Consider the following 13,007-nt stretch of genomic DNA (forward strand, 5'->3'; position numbering starts at 1 on the left):
GTCCTGATGTGCCCGTTGGTGCCATAGTCCAGTCTCCCCACTGGGAGCCCAGGGCCTCAGCAAAGCTGTAGCTGGGAACTTAGCCCCACCGTGGATGGTACCAGAGATGCTGAGCTCAATATAAGCCTCCACCGCGTTAGAAAAACCTCCTCACTCTCTAAAAGGAGCTGGCTGGGTAATCAGTTACTGCTTGGTGCAGATAATGGTGGTGACGATGATAAGAATCAGCAAAGTATAGGGGAGCCTGGGTGGCTCATTTGGTAAACGTCCAAGTCTTGGTTTCTGCTTGGGTCATGATCTCATGGTTTGTGGGTTCATGCCTCACGTTGAGCTCCATGCTGGCAGTGCAGAGCCTGCTTGGGATTCTCTGCCCCTCCCCTGCTCATACTCTCTCTCTCTCTCTCTCAAAAAAAAAAAAAAAAAAAAAAAAAACTAAATAAACTTAAAAAAAATGTTTAAAAAGTATCTGTAAAATGGGGTGCCTGGGTGGCTCAATCGGTGAAGCGTCTGACCGGCTCAGATCATGATCTCGCAGTTGGTGAGTTCGAGCCCCGTGTTGGGCTCTGTGCTGACAACTTGGAGCCTGGAGCCTGCCTCGGATCCTGTGTCTCCCCCTTCTCTGCCCCTCCCTGCTCATGCTCTGTGTCTCTCTGTCTCTCAATAATAAATAAACATTTAAAAAAAAGTATCTGTAAAGTGTAACTCAATTTTATAGTCATTCATTTTATGGATTCAATGTTCTAGTCACCATTCATTTCCTCTTCAGTGCAGGGAACCACCCAATCAGACAGTTGCACAATGAAAAGAAGGTCTGGGAATGCCAAGGTGTGTCACTGGTTGTGGTCCCGCAGCCAGAAAGGGCAAAGGTGGATTGCCAAACCAGGGCTACCTAACTTCAGCTGAGAAACCCTGCTGCCTTCAGGCCTGCAATTTCTCTAGACCTCAGTTCTTCTCCTGGGTCTCTTCCTTGGTGAGGTCTCTGGATGCCTGCAGGCACTGATAGTTTCTGGTTTGAGTGCTTGCCTAAAACCGCTTACAAGTATCTGTTAACACAGTCTTATGGTATTATCATTACGCATTTGTGAATTTCTTTGTTTAATTTTATTTATTTTGTTTAACTGTACTCTTCTTTTTTTAAATGTGTTTATTTATTTTTGAGACACAGAGAGAGAGAGAGCATGAGCAGGGGAGGGGCAGAGAGAGAGAGGGAGACACAGAATCCGAAGCAGGCTCCAGGCTCCGAGTTGTCAGCACAGAGCCCGACGTGGGGCTCGAACTCACGGAGTGTGAGATCATGACCCGAGCCGCTTAACAGTCTGAGCCACCCATCAGCCTCCTTTGTATGATACCAGGCAAGAGCCTGAAATAGTTCTGCCACCAGCCAGTTTCTCAGTCTCATTAACAAGGGGCAAATCTTCCTCAGGGAGAAACAGTTTAAACACACAATGAGAAGCAGTAGTTTGCTCTAAGCAGCCTTGACAAGGTGCTTTATATCATTGCTAAGTTTCTCTCCAGTTCTGGAGTTCTAGAATCTCAACTTTCTTGAGCCAGAGATAGTTTGAAGGGGTGGGGGGGGGGGGGAGCGAACAAACTCAGCAGGGAGAAGAAAAAAGAAAAAAAAATTAGATGGCTTAGAAAGTGAGTATAGAGTGCGAGAAAAGCTTTGAGATTTTTCCGTTTGGAGATTTGGCTGCATTTAGAGCTGGTTTTCGGCTCTGCTGGGTTCACCTTTCTAAAAGGCATGCCACCGTGGGACTTTAATCAGCTCACCCATCTAGCTAGCTGGTATGGCTTGAAACCAGCAAAGAACCAGGTAGTCAGGTCTGGCTCCTTGCTGTGCCTGCTGCTATTTCCAGCAGACCTGATTTGTACATCCCTAATTCTTTGTGGTCTTCGATGGCCTCCTTTCCCAAGGCCACTAAGCATTCTCCTGTCCTTTTACGTGGTCTTCTCTGTGTCGAGGTGTCACAGAGCCAGACGAGCCTGGTGTGAAATCCACCACAGGTTACTTATGTGACCCGAACATGTTTCACCTCTCTGGGCTTCGATTTTCCCCTCCATGAAATGGGTCCATATTAGCCTATTAGCCATTACAGAGTTCCCATGAGAATGAAATGTGTGCATGCATACGTGATCATACTTAAACATTAATCAAAAAGCTTTTGTGTAGGGCTTAGGTACACGTCTGGGTGTGCCGCCGAGTAGCTGTGGGAACTCAAGCAAGTTACTTGACTTCTCTGTGCCTCAGTTTCCTCATCTGTAAAATGGAGATAATAATACCATCTACTCCAATGACTTGGGGTAGTGATTAAGTGAGCTAAGAAGTAGAAGATGCTTGGAATAGTCATTGGCAGGTGGCAATTGTATGTGTCAGCTGTTACTATTATTATTAACACGACACGACACATGCAGCATAATGCTCGGTAAGCCCTGATACCTTTGGTACTGAACTTGCTGTCTGTCCTCTGGAGTGCCTCCCTTTCTAGTTGTCCTGCTCAGCTGAGCCTCTCTCCAGCTAATAGGAAACTGGGGCTCCAAGGGCTGTTCAGCAGTCAGACGTTGAAGGCCCACGTTTGGTGGTCCAGGTAGGTGAGCACATGGGTCCAGAGGAGACCAAAGCCCTGAGAAGGACCAGCAACCTTCACTGCCTTCATTCTATTCTTTGTCCAGGGCTCTAGCCTCAGGGACACCCCCAAGAGGGAAACTAGAGTGTGTGACCTGGGGGCCCTCCCAGGAAGCACGCAGGTTTGCTGCTTCCCTGAAGAGAGGAGTCCCCAAAACAGATTGTAACCCTATAGGGATATATATATATATATATATATATATATATATATACACACACATATAGTTTATATAGTATATGTAGTTTATAGTATATATAGTATATGGTATTATATTTAGCCAATGAATAAACTGGACACAGTATATAGTATATACTATAGTATATACTATAGCATATAGTATACAGTATAGTTTATAGTATGTACAGTTTATAGTATATATAGTATATAGTATATATAGTTTATATATATAGTACATATATATATAAAGTTTATTCATTTATTTTCAGAGAGAGAGAGAGAAAATTAGTGGGGAAGGGGAAGAGAGGGGGAGAGAGAGAATCCCAAGCAGGCGCTGCGATAACAGTGTGGAGCCCGATGCAGGGCTTGAACCCAGAAACCATGAGATCGTGACCCGAGCCGAAACCAAGAGTTGGATGCTTAACCGACTGAGGCACCCAGGCGCCCCTGTAGCCCTGTAGGTTGTCAGCTCTGGCACATGTCAAGGAGGCTCTGGGTTCACTTTGGCAGGGATGTTTTTCTAAGTCTGCAACGTGAAGTAGGCTATGACTTCCAGTCTCAAGAATTCGGCTCTGCACGGAGCGCTAGGCTTCCTCTTGCCAGCGGGGCTGCTGGTGCCCTGCCATCCAAGGAGACTGGCTTGGGGGAGGCTGCCGTGGGGGAGGGGGAGCCGGGCTGCTGGCCCAGCTGACCACTACGCTGGTCCAAGCTGGCTGTGCTGGGGCTGCATGGAAAATACTCTCTCACCAAATGGCAGAATCAATCATGTATTGGGCACTTACTCTGCACAAGGCACTGTGGAGGGCACAGTGGAAACTAAGGTGTAACCCAAGCCCTTAAGGAAGTGAGGAATCTGGTGGAAAGAACAGAAGTACTTCAAGAGCAAACCAGGGGCGCCTGGGTGGCTCAGTCAGTTAAGCGTCCGACTTTGGCTCAGGTCATGATCTCACAGTCCATGAGTTTGAGCGCCACGTCGGGCTCTGCGCTGCCAGCTCAGAGCCTGGAACCTGCTTTGAATTCTGTGTCTCCCTTTCTCTCTGTCCCTCCCCTGCTCGTGCTCTGTCTCCCTCTCTCTCTCTCTCTCTCAAAAAATATTAAAAAAAATTGTTTTGAGAGTAAACTAATAAAAGCAGGATATTTGAAGTCATCAGTATGTCCTTGAAGATAAGAGTGACCTGTAAGAGTCCTAAAATTCCCAAGATTCTAGGTAGAGCAGACAGTACCGGCAGAGGCAGGATACAAATACACCTCCTGTGTACTCGGCACTCTTCTAAAGCCTTTTACGTATATTAATTCATTTCGTTTTCACAGCAGACTTTTGTAGTAGGCCTTATTGTCCTTATTTTCCGCACGGGGAAACTCAGGAACAGGGAGGCTAAGGGACTAGCCTGAGATTACACACGTAAGAAGTACAGAGCCAGGATCCAAACCCAGGCTCTCGGGCTCCAGACACCACGGCCTCACCCTCCTTGTTAAGCTACCTGGAGCCAGGGAGGGTGAACCCCAGGAATCACATAACTCACTGGTTATTTCAGTGCATGAGGTTTACCCACAGATTCATCCCCGTGCCTGCCCCTCTCTCCCCCCACGGAGGTTGCTCATAGGTCTCGCATTCGATACCCAGAGGGAGAATCTGCTCGCTTTGTTCAGCACCACCCAGGAAAGGAATCCCTCTCAGGGCACAGGACTCCTGCCAGGCCCCTCATAGGCTTTTGGCCAGCCTCCAGATGGCTGCCTTTGCGGAGGAGAGAATGCCAGTCCAGTCAGTTGTGACCAGGGTGGCAGGAGGTCATGTGGTACAGAGAAATCAAATGGTTCCCTGCAGCGCAAAAGAGCTTGACTAACACAGGAACCCGCAGGGAAGGGTGTGGAGGCTCTGCATCCTTTATCATGTTGAATTGTACTGTCTGCTAACACAGAAGTCTTAAAAAATACACACACAGACACACACACACACACACACAGAAAGTATGTATGTATATATATGCACAAAGTATAGGGGATTGGTTGAATAAATTAAGGTACGCCCAAACAACAGATTACCGTACAGCTATTAAAATCACTGCTATATAAGTATATTTATTAACATAGAAAGATGTTTTCAGTATGTCGAGGTCAACTTGAAAAGGAAAATGGATACTCTGATCCCATTTTCACTTTAAAAAATGTGTATTTGTGTGCAGAAAAAAAAAATTCATTTATACACACAAAATATCTACGCTATCTTTGATAGGAAGGATTACAGATGAAACTCTTTCCTGTTTACTTATTTATATCTAAATTTTCTATAGTAAACATGTATTTCTTGTGTAATAAACGTATATCAAAAATCAAATCAAATGTTAAATAACCTTAATTTGTAAAAAGATTCATCTCACCTTAAACATGAGAAAACATGTCTGAATTTCTTGTTCTCTTTCCTTTTTGTCCCTCCTGGTTTTGGTGGAAAGCAAAGAGTATGCATTGTGGAGAATGATTCTAGGCCAGGAACTTACCTTTGAGTAATGGTTCATGAGAGCAAGAAGGGAGTTAAGAGATTATCTAGCCCGACCCCCTATTTAGCCAATGAATAAACTGGACCCATAGGCTTAGCTGGTCTTCTAAGTGCCTGACGGCAAAAACTCAGCTGGAATCCAGGTCCTCAGATGCCCAGACTAGGGCATATTCTACACCATCATGTCAGACCATTATATTTACCCTCTAGACACAGAGAGGGGACTGTAGTCATTTAGTGTGCAGGTGACAACTCTGAGCACAGAGTTAGCTATTAACACTGACCAAGATCAGTCCCTATTCTTTGGCTCTACTAAGAGGCAGATGTGGGACATTGGGTTAACGTACTGTAGATCCCATAGTGAGAGTTAAGACATTGTAGTGAGTGATAGGAAGATAATTCTGGTGCTCTCTTCTGGAAATCTCCTATCTGGAAAGCTCATGTGTGATTCCACATGAAGGCAGAGGCCTGGCCACAAGTCTTGTCCCCAGATTCCTTACTCTTCTTTGGTAGCTGGGTCATGCATGCTGCCTGGAATATTTTCACTCTTCTTCCCAAGGCTCATCTTTCTGGAAAGTAGAGCAGTGACAGTAATTCAAAGTCAGCATCCTATAAACATTGTTCTTAGCCCTTTGTGAAACTAGTTTTGAGAAGCTGCACTGGTAATATTGCTTCGTCAACTTCCCTAGAGAATTCTCAGCATTGGCACTATCTTATTAGTCAAGGCTTTTGGTTGCCCACAATCAAAAAAACCCGCTTGAACTAGTTTAGGGGAAAGAGGGAATGTATCAGCTCGTGGAATTCAAGGAAAGGTTGAGTATCTAAGCTATGCAAAGATCAGCAATACATGGAGCTAGGCCTCAGAAACCATGAGAACCAAAGACTTCAGGACCAGGCAGGCCTTTGTCTTTGCCTGTGGCCTCTGTTTCTCATTCACGGTTGCTTCACCCTCTTTCACGGCAACAGGCTACTCCACTTTCCATGGCCATATTTCCATCTGACAGTCTCTGTCACCAGAGATGAACTTTCCTGGTGATCTCTCACTTGTTCCAAGTTAAGAGATCCCAATGGGAGGGCCAGTGTGGGTAAGCTGTGGGCAGGGTGCTGAGTCACATAAGAACATGACAATTCGAACATGAACATGGTGTTTGTTTGTCTAGGGGGAAAAGTGCAGAAAACTAGGAGGTATTTGCTGAGACAAGGATATCCTGTTCCACCTCCTTAGAGATAATGAGTTGAGAAGAACCTGAACAATCAGGTGATGATGAGTGAGAATCCTTAAGAAGTCAAAATAGAACTCCTGAGTGGGAGGTGCCTGGCCGGGGACATCCATTCTTACAATGATTGACACCTAGTGAAAAAAAAAGCAAAAAACCTGTAGCAAATCTATTTTTGACAGGGCCCCTAAAGAGGCACACCTGGGTATTTTAGGGCATGAGACAAGTTTCAAGAGCTGTGCTCCCCCTTTCCCAACCCACTCTTAGACAACTGAACTATGGGGGTAACAATCCTGTAATTTTAACTGTATTTATAAATCCCTGATCCTTTATGTAGGGCTTTTTTCTATTCTGTGCTTAGTCTGAATGTTGCTATTTTCACAGAGGAAATCAGAGGAAAGAGGCTATAATTATAGGTCAAACACAAGTTCCGGAAGCAGCTAAGGCAGCAGAGAGCCTATGGCTCCCTGCCCTCTTCCAGGTTGCACCCTGGACATCTACCCCTCTTTGCTCGGGCCTAGGTCAGCGCCTGTACCTTTATCCCCTTCTCTTTTCTCCCTTTGTTTTCTGGCTCAACAAAACACAAGACAGAAAGGGAAAGTTAGAAGTAAAAGCCCATGAATTAAAATGGCACGATGCTTGGGCAGACCTGTCTTTTGGAGATAATTCAAATGGAAAAGAAAAGGGAAAAAAAAAAAAAACCATTTCAGGTCATTGGCCTTTTTAAACAGACCGCCGGCAATATTTACTCCTCCTGAAATAGCACAGTCACATGAAATAAAACCGTGTTCAGTAAAGCCCGCGAAACAAAAGGACAATTTACAGGCTGGCACACTCACTGAGGGCCCTCTGTTTGCCGGCCGGATCAGGACTTCTGCTTCCTGGTTCTCCTGGCCACCTTCAGCCCAAAGTCTGTGGGAGGTCTGTGGGGGTCAAGGTCAGACTGCCATGGAGACCCTCCTGGACTTTTTCCCCCTCATATAATTTGGGAAGGTAGCTGGAGGGTTGAGAGCAGGGCTCTGACAAGGATGTGGTGAATGTGGCTTCCATCATAGATCCAGTGTCCAGAAGCCTAGGTTGCAAACATCATAGGAGAAGCTGCCAGTGGTGCCTGTCACCCTCCAGCATGGCTGCCTCTGTCTCCTCTCTGTCCTTTACCCCTGACTTCTTTATGTGTTACCTACGCCCCCCATCTTCTCCTGTCTACTCTCCTCCATTTTCCCCTCGCCCTTTCTTATATCCCCTCTTTGCGTTGTCTCCTTTCCTCTTAATTCTTCTGGGGCCCCCAGTGGACCTTTACTGAGTAGTCGTGCTGTAGCCTGAAAGGTCTGCTCAGGCTCCTGGTGGCGGGGCTAACCAGGCACAGACTAGGTCTGGGGTCATTGTGACTTCCCACTGAGACTCAGAACTCAATGAGAATTCAGGGGAACCTTCTCAGCCTCACTCTGAAACTCTTCTCCTCAGTTGCCCAAGATTCCTTTTAAAAAGCCAAAGCCAGGGGCGCCTGGGTGGCTCAGTTGATTAAGCATCCAACTCCTGATTTCTGCTCAGGTCATGATCTCACGGTTTGTGAGTTCGAGCACCCGATTCATGCTCACTGCTGTCAGCATGGGGCCTACTTAGAATCCTCTGTCTCCCTCTCTCTGTGGCCCCTCCCCCACTCACATTCTCTGTCTTTCCCAAAAATAAATAAAACGTTTAAAAAAAAAGCCATTTAGGGCGCCTGGGTGGCTCAGTCTGTTGAGCATCTGACTCGATTTCAGCTCAGGTCATGATCTCACAGTTTGTGCGATTGAGTCCCATGTTGGGCTCCACACTGAGAGTGGAGCCTGCTTGGGATTCTCTGTCTCTCTCTTTCTCTCAAGTAAACGTAAAATAAAATAAAACATAAAAAAAGAGTGAATGTAGCTGAGCCCGTCTGCTTTCACTTCTCCACGGCCAACACCTGCATCTCTATGTCAAAGGGCTGTCCTCAGCCTGTCAGGATGTCCTTTGCCAGGGGACCCTGCAAGCTAAAGGGTCTGGACTGAACACACCAAAGGAGGAGCCCTCAGCCAATGACTGACAGGTGCAGAGTACAAACATCTGACTCCAAGGGCTGACGTGCACTGTTGGTCCCTGGGGAGACTGGGCTCAGGTTACTCTCCGTGGGACTTCACTTGATATCAGTTCCTTCTGGGCTTCCACGTACTCCCCCCGCTGCTTTCCCACACCCCTACTGGTTTTTCGTGGAAACACAGCCTTAAAAATCACTCTCACATCAATCGTTGTTTTAGGGTGTGTTTGTTTTGTCTTGGGCTCCTTCCTACCTTGGTCTGGAGTATCAGAGTGAATGAGAGAGAGGAAGGAGAGGAAGTCCAGGCCCTCCCTCAGGCACCAGAGAAGCCTGTCATTACAAGCTGAAGGTGGGATCTTCTGAAAGGCCTGGGGGAGCAGGGGCAGCGCTCAGGCAGGGAGGGAGGCCCTGTCCCCAAGTCTGCACAGGACATAGCTCTGGTGTATGTAGGGGGAAGGACCTGATAGGAACTGAATATCATTTGACACCTTAGGGTTTTCCACTTTGAAGAATACTAGATGACGAAACCGAGATGGGAGAACAGCATCTGCAAACTGGGCAGAGGCAGCAGCTGTGAGGCACTTCTCCCAAGTGGCTTCTGGGGAGCAGACGTCCATGAGCAGACTTGTGCCTGAGCACATGGGAATCACCATCTTGGGTGCCCAGAAAAACCTGAGAAAAGTAATGAAGGATTGATACATGCAATAACATGGATGGGCTCTGTAAACACGCTAAATGAAAGAAGCCGGATGCAAAAGCCTACATAGCGTATGATTCCATTTACAGGAAATGTCCAGAACAGGCAAGTCCATTCAGACCGAAAGTAGATTAGTGGTTGCCAGGGGCTGGAGCAAGAGGGGAACAAGAGTGACTGCTTAATGGATAGGGTTTCTTTTTCAGTGATGACAAGGTTCTGGAATGAGTGATGATGTTTGCAAAACCTTGTGAATATACCAAAATCCACTAAACTGTACGCTTTTTTTAAGTTTATTTATTTATTTTTTTAATTTTTTTTTCAACGTTTATTTATTTTTGGGACAGAGAGAGACAGAGCATGAACGGGGGAGGGGCAGAGAGAGAGGGAGACACAGAATCGGAAACAGGCTCCAGGCTCTGAGCCATCAGCCCAGAGCCCGACGCGGGGCTCGAACTCACGGACCGCGAGATCGTGACCTGGCTGAAGTCGGACGCTTAACCGACTGCGCCACCCAGGCGCCCCTAAGTTTATTTATTTTCAGAGAGAAAGAAAGAGCACACTCAGGAAAGGAGCAGAGAAAGAGGGAGAGAGAAAATCCCAAGCTCCAGGAGCTCAAACCCATGAACCGCGAGATCATGACCTGAGCCGAGATCAAGAGCCAGTTGCTTAACTGACTGAGCCACCCAGCTACCCCCAAAACTGTGCACTTTAAAATGCTAAACCTGAAAGGGAGAGAGGGAGGGAATGAAGGAAAGAAGGAAAGGAAAAAAGGAAGGAAAGAAGGCAGGAAGGGAGGAGAGAGCGAATGAACAAAAGAATGGGAAACTTGGGGGCAGTGGAAGGAGGCGCTGGGGTCCTCATTCACCAGAGCTGCAAGTTAGTAAAATTTTGGATATTAATGTTATGCCCCTTCCTCTTTTGGGTGATGATTCGGATCATTAGTGTTATGCAAGTGTTGAAGGAGATCTGGCTATGTAGATTGTACATGGTAGGACCTCTGTGGCTGTACCTGGTGGCCCTGGTCAGCTATATATTTCCGTAAACTTCTTTAGTACGTAGGGTCTCCACTGCCCAAGATAGAGGGGTGAAGGCGATATAAGGAGACTTTTTTTCTAATTATTTCATGAGTGCCCATCTCATTTCCCCAATTACAATGTAAACTTCGGAGGGTAGAGATCATGTCTCTTGAGGGAATTAGGGATTCCCTCTTCTTTTCCACAGGAGCTCCTTGACCCTGTGACCTCCCCATGCTGACTCTAAACTTAATGGAGGCCTGGGGCCTGGCAGCTGGGCCCACCCGTGTGAGTCTCCAACTCTGGACAAGGCTCTGTTCTACTTGCTGCTTCTCTCTCCAGGTCCTTCTCCAAAGGTCAGGGATGGCTCACAGGTCCAGAAATTCCCCTCATTTCTGTCCTAATACTCGGCATCGTTTGCTCCCTTCAACAGGAAAGCAAGTTTGATTTCTGGAGGCCATGTGGCACCCGCTTATTCTCGGTCACAATACATGCCAACGTGCGGCAGGCTGATTATGATCATACATTTGCTATTGTAAACTCCAGCAAGCTTGAGGCCTAAGCATCGAAGCCGGTTCAAAAGTCATCACAAGTTTTCTCTTCCAGGGGAAAAATAAAGAACTTCCAATTAAAGTGTAGAATGGAGCTCCTTCCATCCCGTTCTGCTTGCCTTTCCTAAACTTTCAAGAATAAAAATAAATCATTTTTCTGACGGCGGTTAGTTAGTTCCTTTCTATTCTAGAAACTTCCCAACTGTCCTTTGTGTGCTGTGCTGTGGGCTGGAGGCCTCTACTCCTGACCCCACTCCTCCACCCTGAGAAACAGGCTTGTGCAGCCAGCCCGTGCCTACAAGGGCCCACGTTTCATGGTCAGGGAGGCGGGGGCCCGGGGGGGGGGGCGGTCTGTCTCCAGACACCCAGGTTGGGTGTTTACTTGAAGGCTTGGATGAATAGGAATGTCACTTCCTGGCTCCAGAGCTGGCAGCGTGCCTGCCCCTCCCTCCTGGCGGAGAGCCACAGATGGCCCGAGGTCCACATGTTCTCTGCACCGGCACGTTCTCAATGTCCCCAAGGCTGGGTCACATCTGGACTCAGAGTTTCTGCCCCCTGAGGGAGTATGTGTGTTTGTATGTTTTATGTGTGCATTTGTGGGGTTTGTATACGCCTATTATAGGTTAGAGTGTTTGTATGTATGTGTGTGTGTGTGGCTGTATTTGGGGAGTTGAAGTGGCTAAGTGTATACAGAAATCAATATTTATTGTAAGACAGTCTAACAATAAATAAAAATATAAGTGAAAAAAACCCACTCAGTATCACCTTCATGAACATTCTTCCATGTCTCTCTTTATATATAGATATAGATGAAGATATCTATATGTATTCTCTCTATGTATATGTACACACACACACATGTACATTTACATACACACATGCACACATATAGATGTGATTTTTTTCATAACTGGTCACAATATACTAGAAAGCTGTTTTCTTTTTTTTTTTTTTTTTTTTTTTTAATTTTTTTTTCAACGTTTATTTATTTTTGGGACAGAGAGAGACAGAGCATGAACGGGGGAGGGGCAGAGAGAGAGGGAGACACAGAAGCGGAAACAGGCTCCAGGCTCTGAGCTATCAGCACAGAGCCCGACGCGGGGCTCGAACTCACGGACCGCGAGATCGTGACCTGGCTGAAGTCGGACGCTTAACCGACTGCGCCACCCAGGCGCCCCTAGAAAGCTGTTTTCTAAGCACATAATGATAATGGACATTACTGAGTGCTATGGACTAATCTCATTTAACCCTCATAACCATTCTAAGTTGTGGGCACCATCAATATCCCCATTTCACAGACAAGGAGACTAAATCATAGACAGAGTAAATAAAGTTAGCATCTGGGGAGTGGCCACACAGCTGGTAAGGGGGCAGAACCTGGATTTGGACTCATCTGACTCAAGGACTCTGCTCTTGACCCTACAGTCCAGCAACAGAAGTCAGCAAAAGCTGGCAAAAGTCTTGAAGTTCATTCATTCATTCTTTCATTCATTCAACGTTTACTGAGTTCCTCACAGGGGCTAGATCATGGGGGCAAAATTACGAACAAGACACAGATCTTCTTGAGAGTCAAAGTCTTTTGAAGGAGACAGGGTGTAAAGAAATCATTGCAGCTCAGAGTCATGAGGCAAACTACAAAGAGAACAAGGAGTAAGCCATTAATACTACCCAAGGAGGTTGTCGAGGTGACATTTTAACTGTCTCCAAAAAAAAAAAAAAAAAAAAAAAGAAAGGAAAAAGAGAAGCTATTTGCTAGAGAGTTAAGCTGGGGAAGAGAAAAGCAGGAAAGGCCACTTCGGGCTGAGTAAATAGCATGTGCAAAGTACCAGAAATCTCAAGTGTGTGGCATGGCTGCAGGTAGAGAGTAAGGGAAGGGAGCTGGCAGATGAGAGAGAATTCAGACCATGGAGGCATGGATGCTCTGTTGAGAAGTATTTGCTTCCTTGTATCATCACGGGGGGCTGCTGGAGTAGTGCGATCATGGTGGTGGCTTAAAAGGACAGGAGACAGCATTCTGGAGGAAGGTTTGAGTGGGGCAGGATGGGGAGCAGAGAACATAGCTATGCATAGGGACAGTAAAGACAGTGGTTCTCAACTCTGACTGCCCAGGAGTATCACCTGAGGAAAGAGCCTGGAGCTCAAGAAACAGGCCTGAGCTGGAGATCTTCTGGGGAGAGC

At 46.6% G+C, this 13,007-nt stretch overlaps 1 long non-coding RNA gene across 1 annotated transcript in view; it reads left to right on the forward strand.

Moving 5' to 3' along the window:
- LOC123584861 overlaps positions 1 to 11,127 on the forward strand; it is a 59,440-nt gene extending 48,313 nt beyond the window's left edge. The window contains exon 3 of the long non-coding RNA XR_006705710.1: positions 10,712 to 11,127. This is a non-coding gene — a long non-coding RNA (uncharacterized LOC123584861). The remainder of the gene's footprint in view (positions 1 to 10,711) is intronic.
- The last annotated feature ends 1,880 nt before the right edge of the window (positions 11,128 to 13,007 follow it).

This window comes from Leopardus geoffroyi, chromosome C3 (genome assembly GCF_018350155.1).
Source record: "Leopardus geoffroyi isolate Oge1 chromosome C3, O.geoffroyi_Oge1_pat1.0, whole genome shotgun sequence".
Taxonomy (NCBI): domain Eukaryota; kingdom Metazoa; phylum Chordata; class Mammalia; order Carnivora; family Felidae; genus Leopardus; species Leopardus geoffroyi.